Source organism: Rhinoderma darwinii, chromosome 5 (assembly GCF_050947455.1).
Source record: "Rhinoderma darwinii isolate aRhiDar2 chromosome 5, aRhiDar2.hap1, whole genome shotgun sequence".
Taxonomy (NCBI): domain Eukaryota; kingdom Metazoa; phylum Chordata; class Amphibia; order Anura; family Rhinodermatidae; genus Rhinoderma; species Rhinoderma darwinii.
In genome coordinates this window covers 34,728,292-34,740,820 of record NC_134691.1, presented here as the reverse complement: position 1 = coordinate 34,740,820, position 12,529 = coordinate 34,728,292, and the positions used below count along the sequence as shown (strand labels likewise).

The 12,529-nt window shown below is 39.6% G+C and overlaps 1 protein-coding gene across 1 annotated transcript in view; it reads right to left on the bottom strand.

The window, feature by feature from the left end:
• The window catches only part of KCNV1 (potassium voltage-gated channel modifier subfamily V member 1), a 51,242-nt gene that overhangs the window by 30,196 nt on the left and 8,517 nt on the right, over nt 1–12,529 (bottom strand). The gene's annotated exons all lie outside the window — the stretch shown is intronic.

Genomic DNA, 12,529 nt, shown 5'->3' with positions numbered 1-12,529 from the left:
TCTGGCCAGGCTGCGATAGGCTCTCCCGCTCCTAAGCCTGCCTTCCTGAGTGGTGGAAGATGGAGTCAGTCTCAGAGACATAGACTCAGGTGCAGACTGATTACCTATGTGCGTATACACAGAAGTTGTGCCTGGCAGATCCTTTACAATTCCACTTAAAGCCTGTGATTTGGCAGTTTTGCTGTAATCAGAGAGCTAATGGATAGTAAATAGTAAATTTAAAGCAAAACCATATATACCAGTGTATATATATATATTTATATATATATATATATATATATATATATATATATATATATAGGCAAACGAGCCCCAAAGTAGAACTACACTTTAAAGGGTATGTAAACCTTTGAGCAAATGTATTTTTATAAAAGTGCGACGTTTCAGTCCAACATTAGGACTTTTTTCAAGCATGAAAGTCCTAATGTTGGACTGAAACGTCACACTTTTTCTATGTTGGCTTGAATAAAAAAAACACAGTTTTTCATCTATACTATCGGAGTGCTGCAAGATTCATTTCTTTGGGATATCGATATAGTCTCTGGATCTGGACTACTTGCTGGCACCCGTTTACATATCAATTTGACTGTGTTGGAGTGCTGCTGTCTTTTCTGCTTGTATATATATATATATAAATCTGTATTAGAGGATTTTGAGCAACTTTTTAATTGATTTTATTTTAAAAAATGTTTTACTATTTGAGATACAGTTTCTATACATCCTGGATACATAGGGGCTGTGGCTTGCATTTAGAGACATGCAGGACCCGCTGTCACTGAAGCCATTAGTCCCGCTGACCTGGACCTGACGGACACGGGTTTGTGTGCAAGCTACATCATCTATATATCCGGGATACATAGAAGTTGTATCTTAAAAAGTTATTTTTTGAAAAAATAAAAAACAATTAAAAACTTGTCTAAAATACTGCTATGTTCACACTGAGTTTTTTGACAAGTTTTTTGATGCGGAAACCGCACCGCAAAACTCGTCAAAAACGGCCCTAAAATGCCTCCCATTGATTTCGCTGGGAGGCCGGGGCGATTTTCTCCCGCGAGCGGCAAAACAGCCTCGCGGGAGAAAGATGGGACATGCCCTATCTTCGGGCATTTACGCCACTGAACTCCCATTGACTTCAATGGGAGGCAGAGAAAGCGTATGTCGCGGCGTTTTATGCCCGTGGCGCTCAATGGCCGCGGGCGAAAAATGCAGTGAAAAACGCAGGGAAAATCGGCGTGCAGGGAGAGGAAAATCTGCCTCAAAGTTCCAAACGGAATTTTGAGGCAGAAATAGCGCCTGCAAAAAACTCAAAAGTGTGAACATAGCCTGCAGGTCCTTCTGTTTTCAGTGCCTTCCACTCATTTCAATGGAGAGTGACCGTTCATGTAATGCCAGCTCCTCATTCAGTTGGTCTCCACAGATCACACTTATATGGCAGGTCTTAGACATGCCGTGTGATCAGTGGAGACCAAGCCATAAAAGTTTAGAACGTTTGGCAGAAAAATGTCATGCTTTCACCTTTTTTAACTTATATACCTCAGTATATGTGAGGCAATAACCTCATAATATGTTTTGCTGCTGATTTAGTTGCTTGAACCTATAATAATTGTGTTCTTGACTTTAAGGGTATGTTCACACGGCGGGGGTCCGTAACGGCTGAAATTACGGGGATGTTTCAGCCTGAAAACATCCCCGTAATTTCAGCCGTACCGGCATGTGCAGGCGCTTGAACGCCGCGTCAATTACGGCCGTAATTAGCGCTGCTATTCATTGGAGTCAATGAATAGCGGCTCCAATTACGGCCAAAGAAGTGACAGGTCACTTCTTCTACGCGGGCGTCTATTTACGCGCCGTCATTTGACAGCGGCGCGTAAATATACGCCTCGTGTGAACAGACAAACGTCTGCCCATTGCTTTCAATGGGCAGATGTTTGTCAGCGCTATTGAGGCGCTATTTTCAGACGTAATTCGGGGCAAAAACGCCCGAATTACGTCCGTAAATAGGCCGTGTGAACATACCCTAAAGCTTATTGTACTTTGCACTTACACACAACAGCTAATATAAAGAAGCAATGCTGCAATGCAAAGCATGGATGGCAAATAACCACCAGCCTGAGCCTCTGATGATACTAAAGGGGGATTTTAGACTCAGACTCAATTGAAACACTTCTCTGCCATTTACATTAGCCTCATGACCACCTGTTTATTTTTTTCTTACCTTTTTATGGGACACAGGTAATCCTGATTTACATATTCAACTTTAGATAAGAAGACAGGTCCACCAGGACTATCATCCTAATACCTTTGTGTTTACTCTATTATGGAGCGCCCTCTTCTTACTTTTACCTTTTTTCACACTTTTTTAAGGCAGTACAGCACTTACTGATTGTTTTCGTGTTCCCCAGAATGGGACAGGGGTAAAATACAGCCAAGCAGCCAAACATTGAAGAAAATAAATATAACCTACAATAAGTGTTCCTTAACGAAAAAACCTTGACTACAATTTTAAGAACATAACTTTCCACTTTAACCTTTGTAAATCCCCATTTCTGCAATGTATCAGAAATACAAGTCTTTTGTGAGAATTCAAACCAAAAAAATCTGAGTGACATACTTAGTGCTCGTCGGGTTTCATGTGAACATTTCTATTTTATCTATAGTATTCCAATCTCTCTGAAACAGAAATGTTCCTTTATCCATACATCATGGATAACAGCTATTGCAAAGTATAGAACAAAAAGGGTCCCCCTTCATGTATTGTGCAGTGTCTGCCTTCCTCTATATAAAACACAGAAATGAAATAGTCACAAATACCAGTGATGGAAATGGATCCAAATTTTACTCAAGTAACAGCTGTGTGTGATATGAATGACATGCTAATAAAGAAGGATTATTTACAATGCATGCAGCTGATGGCATTGTCCGACTGACGCGGCACATATATTAACTCAGTTTAAGATTTAAAAAGACAGTGCATGCATAATACTTGTTTATTTGGATGAAAGTTCAAAAAAATATTCAAGATTTGAACCTTTGAATAGGAGGCAAATTATAAATATGATTTATCAATCCGTTTTATTTGACCCAATTTGCCATATTGGTCAGTAAAAATGCTCTGTAAACTGCTTTGTTGTTTCTTGTACACCTAAGTGGAAAATAGAATTTCTCATGGACGTTTTGCTTCAATGCATTTAAAATAAAAACTATTTATTAACTTCTATTGTTGATTAAAACGCTCCAACATTTTGTGTCTGCAGCACCTATGTGCCTCCATGGGTACTAATTACATAAACATTTTGTGTGCAGTCTGACTCTGTTGTGATCATTTACATCTACCAAAGAAGAGGGAATGTAATAATACATGACTACAGTCATGGCTGGCTTGAAGTTGGAAAGCGCCCTGTGCAGTACCTTCTGTTGGTGCCCCCTCTTCCTGGTATACTGTGCCTTATTAAAACTGCCATAGAGTATGGTGCTTAAATATCTGTTCTATACATTGGCCAAATGCCTAAACTATAATTCTGCATAGTGGTGGCCCCGTCATGCACTGCAATAAATATACTATACAGCGTGTAAGTAGCAGTACCATACAATTCTTAAGTAAATACCACCATACAGTGCTTAAATAATACCCATAATACAGTGCTCAAATAATATCACCATATAGTGCTCAAATAATGCCACAATTCAGTGTTAAAACAATACCACCATGCCGTGCTCAAATAATAGCAACATACAGTACTCAAATAATAGCAACATACAGTGCTCAAATAATACCAAAATACAGTGCTCGATTAATACCAAAATACAGTGACAAAATAATACTTGTAGCGTTCAAGGCCGCGGGCCGTCGGGTTTACTCACCTCTCGACGCCCGCAGCCATGGATCAGTGAGAGCTGGCTCGCATCTCCTTCCTAGGAGACGCCAGCGCTCACTTTCGCTCCGGTTCGCTGTGTCCCGCAGGGTGCTCGCGCACGCTCGTGCCTGGCCTTAAAGGGCCAGCGCGCGCACATGTGGAAATCTTCAACTGCTCATGATTTCCTGGACTATAAGAAGGCCTCTCCCTTCTGATCCTTGCCTGAGCATTGTTAGTGTATCCCAACTGTGTCTTGCAAATGGTTCCTAGTGTTTTCCCGTTCCAGTTGTTACCCGTACACTGTTACCTGTTCCTGTATCCTGTGCTGTGTTCCTGTTCCTGTGCCTACTAGTGTTGGAGTCATGTCTACTGCAGCTGTTGTCATTTGCCACATCCTGTGTCATCTTCCACGTCCAGTGTGATCCGCCACGTCTGGCGCAACGTGCTGCACCTGCTGTCATCTGCCATGTCGTGTGCCATCTCCCTCGTCCAGTGTGATCTGCCACCTCTGGCGTAACGTGCTGCACCTGCTGTCACCTTCCACGTCTGGCGTAACCTGCTGCACCCAACTCCATCCGTGCCAAAGCCTCGGCCACTGTATGGATTATTCAGGTACCCATGTGTGGGACTTAGTATTGCTGGGGTGCTTTGTGGTTTGGCCAGCTACCTCACCGCTACGGCGGTGCGGCCCAGTGGGTTCACATACCCACAGACAATGACAATACCAACATATAGTGCTCAAATAATGCCACCATACAGTGCTCAAATAATAACAGCATACAGTGCTCAAATAATGCCACCATAAAGTGCTCAAATAATAGCAACATACAGTGCTCCAATAATAGCAACATACAGTGACCAAATTATACCACCATACAGTGACCAAATAATACCAACATACAGTGCTCAAATAATGGCACCATACAGTGCTCAAATAATACCAACATACAGTGCTCCAATAATACCACAATACACAGCTTAATTAATACCACCATACAGTGACCAAATAATACCACCATACAGTGACCAAGTAATACCGACATACAGTGCTCAAATAATACCACCATTCAGTGCTCAAATAATATCACTATAAAGTGCTCAAATAATACCACCATACAGTGCTCAAATAATACCACCATAGAGTGATCAAATAATACCAGCATATAGTGACCAAATAATACCACCATACAGTGACCAAATAATAACAACACACAGTGTTCAAGTAATACCACCATACAGTGCTCAAAAAATACCACCATAGTGACCAAATAATACCACCATAAAGTGACCAAGTAATACCACCATAGAGTGATCAAATAATACCAGCATACAGTGCTCAAATAATACCACCATACAGTGACCAAATAATAATAACATACAGTGTTCAAATAATACCACCATACAGTGCTCAAATAATACCACCATAGTGACCAAATAATACCACCATAAAGTGACCAATTAATACCACCATAGAGTGTTCAAATTATACCAGCATACAGTGCTCAAATAATACCACCATACAGTGACCAAATAATAATAACATAGTGTTCAAATAATACCACGATACAGTGCTCAAATAATACCACCATAAAGACCAAATAATAACAGCATAAAGTGACCAAGTAATACCACCATAGTGTAATCAAATAATACCGGCATACAGTGCTGAAATAATATCACCATAGAGTTCTCAATTAATACCACCATAGAGTGATGAAATAATACCAGCATACAGTTTTCAAATAATACCACCATACAGTTCTCAAATAATACCACTATACAGTCCTCAAATAATACCACCATACAGTGACCAAGTAATACCGACATACAGTGCACAAATAACACCACCATACAGTGCTCAAATAATAGCAACACACAGTGGTCAAATATTACCACAATACAGTGACCAAATAATACCACCATACAGTGACCAAATAATACCAACACACAGTGTACAAATAATACCACCATACACTGCTCAAATAATATCACTATCATAACTCCTAAGCAGCACGCCCGCTGTCTCGGGGTTATTTTTGACTCAGATCTTTCCTTTACTCCTCACATACAATCACTTTCACGCTCCTGTCATTTTCACCTCAAAAACATCTCCAGAATCCGCTCTTTTCTTACGGAGGAAACTGCCAAAACTCTCATTGTTGCTCTGATTCACTCTCGTCTTGACTACTGTAACTCATTACTAGTCGGTCTTCCCCTCACTAAACTCTCCCCTCTCCAATCTATCCTCAATGCAGCAGCCAGGCTCATCTTTATGACCAACCGCTACACCAACGCCTCTAATCTGTGCCAGTCACTGCACTGGTTGCCCATCCCCTTCCGAATAAAATTCAAACTTATTACTCTCACCCACAAAGCTCTCCACAGTGCTGCACCTCTTTACATCTCCTCCCTCATCTCTGTCTACCACCCTACTCGGACTCTACGTTCTGCCAACGACCTTAGATTAAAATCCTCCATAATCCGAACCTCCCACTACCGTCTCCAGGATTTCTCTCGTGCTGCACCCGTCCTCTGGAATGTGCTACCCCAGACAATCAGATTAATTTCCAATATCCACAGTTTTAAACGTGCCCTGAAAACACATCTATTTAGACAGGCCTATAACATTCCCTAATCTGACTCCTTTCCATGGCCCTCCATTTAGATTAGTCATCAGAATAAGATTCCCTCACACTCCTTCTCTTCATGTCCATCATACACGGATAGTGGCTGGTGACCGGCTCATGCAGCTTTATGTTACCACCGCATGTGTATAAAAATGGCCGGACTATTGTACAGAACAAACACTGTTACACTTTGTGTCTCCCTTATGTCCTCATAGATTGTAAGCTCTTGCGAGCAGGGTCCTCACTCCCCAGGTTTGAATTGTAAATGAACTTTGTCACTATGTAATGTCTGATATTGTTTGTTTCATGTTCCCTCTAAATTGTAAAGTGCTGCGTAATATGTTGGCGCTATATAAATAAAGATTATTATTATTATTATTATTATTATACACTGCTCAAATAATACCACCAAGGAGTGCTCAAATAATACCACCATAGATTGATCAAATAATACCAGCATACAGTGACCAAATAATACCACTATACAGTGACCAAATAATAATAACATACAGTGCTTAAATATACCACCATACAGTGCTCAAATAATGCCACTATGCAGGGCTCAAATAATGCCACCATACAGTACTCCAATAATAGCAACATACAGTGCTCAAATAATACCAACATACAGGGCTCAAATATTACCCCCATACAGTACTCAAATAATACCACCATACAGTGCTCAAAAAATAGCAACACACGGTGACCAAATAATACCACCATACAGTGACCAAATAATACCAACATACAGTGACCAAATAATACCAACATACAGTGCTCAAATAATACCACCATGCAGTGATCAGATAGTACCACAATAGAGTGCTCAAATAATGCCGTTATACAGTGCTCAAATAATGCCACCATACAGTGCTTAAATAATACCACCATGCAGTGATCAGATAATACCACAATAGAGTGCTCGAATAATGCCGTTATACAGTGCTCAAATAATGCCACCATACAGTGACCAAATAATACCAATATACAGTGCTCAAATAATACCACAATACAATGCTTAATTAATACCACCATACAGTGCTCAAATAATACCACCATACAGTGACCAAATAATACCACCATACAGTGATTAAATAATACTGACATACAGTGCTCAAATAATACCACCATACAGTGCTCAAATAATACCAACATACAGTGACCAAATAATGCCACCATACAGTGATGATATAATACCAACATACAGTGATCATATAATACCAACATACAGTGCTCAAATAATGCCACCATACAGTGCTCAAATAATAACACCATGCAGTGCTCAAATAATACCAACATACAGTGCTCAAATTATACCACCATACAGTGCTTAAATAATACCACCACACAGTGCTCAAATAATACCACCATTCAGTGACCAAATAATACCACCATAGAGTGACTAAGTAATACCAACATAAAGTGCTCAAATAATACCAACATACAGTGCTTTTCTTAATACCACCATCAGTGCTCATATAATGCCATCATAGAGTGCTTAATAATGCCAACATACAGTGCTCAAATAATAGAAACATACAGTGACCAAATAATACCACCATACAGTGCTCAAATAATGACACCATACAGTGCTCACATAATACCAACATACAGTGCTGAAATAATATCAATATACAGTGAACAAATAATGCCAACATACAGTGCTCAAATAATGCCTCCGTACAGTGCACAAATAATGCCACCATACATTGTTCAAATACCAACATACAGTGCTTAAATAATACCACTATATAGTGCTCAAATAATACCACCATACAGTGACCAAGTAATACCGACATACAGTGCTCAAATAATACCAACATACAGTGACCGAATAATGCCATCATACAGTGCTCAAATAATACCACCATACAATGCTAAAATAATACCACCATAAAGTGCTCAAATAATAGCAATATACAGTGCTCAAATACAGTGCTCAAATAATACCACCATACAGTGACCAAGTAATACCAACATACAGTGCTCAAATAATACCACCATACATTGCTCAAATAATAGGAACATACAGTGCTTAAATAATAGCACCATACAGTTCTCAAATAATACCAACATACAGTGACCAAATAATTCCACCATACAATATTCAAATAATAGCAACATACAGTAACTAAATTACAGCTCCATATATAAAGTAATGTAATAACTGTTCTATTAAATGTCTAAATAACACCACTATACAATTATTTTTATAAATAGTATTAACTAGCTTTTATAGCCGGCGTTGCTCGGGAGGTTGACTTACGGTATAGATAGAGTAAAAACTCACTATTTAAATACCCAATTATGTGTTGTAAGGCCCCGTAGAATTTGTCCGTAATTACGGACCCATTCACTTCTATTGCCCATCGACACCGTCCTGTATATTTACAGGAAGGTGTCCGTGCCGTAGAAAGGCTCCGCAAAAGATAGGACATGTCCTGTTTTTGTTTTTTATGGACCGTGCTCCCATACTTTATATGGGAGCACGACGCGCATAATAATTAGAGAGTATTAAAAGTTAACTTACCTGCTTCTTCCTCCAGTACAGCCTCCCGGGATGATGTTTCATCTGATGTGACCGCTGCAGCCAATCACAGGCTGCAGCGGTCACCAAGACAACGGTACATATGAACTTCTTTTACTTTCAATCGCTGCGGAAACTCTACCCGAAAGGGCTGCCCCTTCTCTCTTTCCAGCACTGATAGAGGGAATGGGCTGCCGATTAGTGCAGAAAAAACGGGTCCGTAAGTACTGGCGGAATACTGGTGACACCGGACCCAATGTTATTGTAAACACCATTAAATATTCTTAACACTTTGATCACATGATCAAAAAAAATTGATTCCCTTTAGGAAATAAAAGTCCTAAGCCAGCGCTCCTAGACTAAACTACGAAGTGGTGGATGAGGGGCGGGGACTTCTGATTCATGCCCATTTCGCATATCTTTTCCTCGCTCCTCATCTTTACCATTAGTCCCTCCATCGCTCATTGCTTCTCCATGCAGTTTAGACCCTCAATCGCTCATTGCTTCTCCATTCATTTTAGTCCCTTAATTATACGAGACAGGGCAACTGTCCTGCCTCTGTGTAAACCCGCTGTGGCCAACATCGCAGTGCTGCTGTGTTAGGCAATTCAGCGAGGAATGATGTACGTTGCAGCCAATTATGGGCTGCCATGTCATCAATAGGGGGCGGAGCCTGTCAGTGCAACCCGTTATCTGGGGAATGCGTGTCCAATCAAAAATAGCTATTCCCTGATTTAAAAAAAAAATAAAAATCGTGCTTCAAACAAACTTTCGAAAATATATATAAGATAAAAGATTTGTGGTGGGTGCAAGTCTTGGCTGCCAGGACATCTGCGGCACCACCCTTCAGCAGATGCGGCTGCTGCGCCCTGTGTGACTGCACATAGATCTGCATACACAAAACAAAGTATATTTTTAATCTAGAATTTTTGCAATGTTGCTTCATTTTTATATTGCTTGCAAAAGTGCACAAAGCCTTTAATGGTTATGATATAGATGTGCATGATCTTTATCGAAGATTATATAATAACTTTTATGTCCTCGCATTTGTTATTTTTTTACTGTAAATTTTACTATCCCATATAAAGAAAGACAGATTCAAAGCTTACAGACATAGGACATTTTCACACCTACTTCACATTTCCTAGCAGGGTGAGATCACGGGATAGTTATAAATACTTGGATGGTGCTGCTAAAAGATCATGTGCACAATATAGTGGAGAGAAATAGGGACAGTTCAGAATATAATACAAAGGCTGCTTCGTGGTTTTGAAATTTCGGTCTCAGATATTTATGCATAGTTAATGTACATTGAAATTCTATGTCCTCTCCAATCCCTCAAAATCCTACATGCTTTACATCTTCTAATAAGTACATTGGTTCTTCTGACATCATTCTTCAAGGTCATTGAGGTCTGTTCACGTGCACTAAGCAAGGTCATGTACCGTCCTCCCTGTACTATAGACTTGTGATCACTATTTATAGTATTTATACAGGCTGTGGGGTGGACCATTGTATGAAGGTGACAAGGGCTCCAAAGAACAGAAGATGTCTCCATCTCTGATGTCAGCTAAGTAATATTTCGGAGGCAGAAGATAATGAAAACTTTCAGTTTTTTCAAAGATTCTTTGTTTAAAACCCTATAGAAACATTTTGGAAATGTCTCTTATAAATGTCAGATGGCAGCGATGTACAGTAGGTCTGTGAACTTGGCTCACATTGCTTTATATAAAGAAGGGGAAATTTTTTGAGCACCCAAAACATTTTGGTGTCATTGCCAACATTCATTTTTATGACATTATGCTACTCACATTGGGAGAAATTTAATAAACAAAATGCGCCAGATTTCTAGCTCAATTTGTGGAAAAAAACAGTCGTACATGCATTGCCCTAGATGTATCATGTGTATTAGACACTTTTTGCACCTCACTAGACAGTTTAAAAAATTGTCTAGAAAAGGGGGCATAATGAAGCGAAAAATGGGCATAGCTCAACTATGCCAAAGTGCATCAAAATTATGCCAAAACTTTGGTGCAAAATCTTGGTCTAAAGTAAGCCAACAAAGAGGTGGTATAGGGAAGAGAAAAGTATCTAGTAAATTTATCATACAGCATGCAACACTGTGATGAATTTAGCGCCACTTCTGAATGCCTGGTCTAGTTTTAAGCTGTTTAAGACAATAAGGATATGTTCACATGTAAAATCAAAAACGTCTGTAAAGTTTTTTAAGCCGCTCACGTTTTTTGCTGCGTTTTTCGCTGCATTTTTTTTACGTCCAGTTTTGGAGCTGTTTTTCTATAGAGGCTTTGGAAAAGCGGCTCCAAAAGCAACTGAAGAAGTGACATACACTTCTTTTTCGCGGGCCTTTTTCTTATGTGGCCGTTTTTCAAAACGGCCGCGAAAAAAACGGCCCATCGGAACTGAAATCAATGGGCAGATGTTTGGAGGCGTTCTGCTACTGATTTTTCAGCCGTTTTTCTGGAAGTTTACGGCCCGAAAAATGGCTGAAAACACTCTGTGTGAACATACCCTAATAATAAATCTGCCCCATTGAGTCTTATATATCAGAGCTGTCATTGAGGAAAACAATTATCCTTATTAACCATAGCAACCATTTTTCCTAAGCCGTTAAATAAATGATTCTGATTGGTTGCTATGGGCATCAAGGTTGTTCTTTTCTTTAAGACAGCTTTGATAGATGAGGCCCATTGTGTCAATAATTTCCAGTGATTTAAATCTGTGGTGCCAAAATGGTACAGTGCCTATCCAGGTTGAAGCCAAAAATGCCTGTGTCATATGAGACAGACTATTTGCTTGGAAAATTCTGGACTTCATTTAACTCTATATGAACCAGCCTATAACTAACACCTTTTTATTTAATTCTATATCAACCAGCCTAAAGCTAGGAATCAGTTTATGGCTAGGCTACGATTACTTTTGGTTGCCCGCAAGTTGTAGGCATAAAAGCGGTTTTCCAAGCTTATGAGAAACACAGAAAAGTACTAATATATGTCTGAATGATAACCAGATGATGTCACCATAGCTCAGAAGAAGTTATTTTTCATTTTTATTATGTTATTCAGCTCTATGCCGCACTATTGTTTTTATTTTATCATGAAAAGGACTACAGTTCCTATTATTTATCTCCCTTCTCGAATACATTGCCTATATTAACAGCTGCCTGCATGCCCTTAAATTACAAGGTTTATAGTGCTGCTATATTCTGCACTATCTGCTGGTCATAATTTTGGAGGGGGATAACAGTGAGCAGTAAAAAAACGAGGCATGTGTTGTGTGGCGTCCCATTCTACAGGGAGGGAGAGAGGGGAGATAACCACGTGTTCAGTGTATGGAACATCACAGCAAGAAGCAGATAAACACAGGAGCATGGTCATGTGACTGTATGTGAGACTGGCATACAGAGGCAGTTCAGCTACAGACAGCACATTAGTAAGTGACTAATCTTACTGCAGTTAAACTATCTGCACAATTTTTTTAAAGATCAGAAAAATGCTTATTTA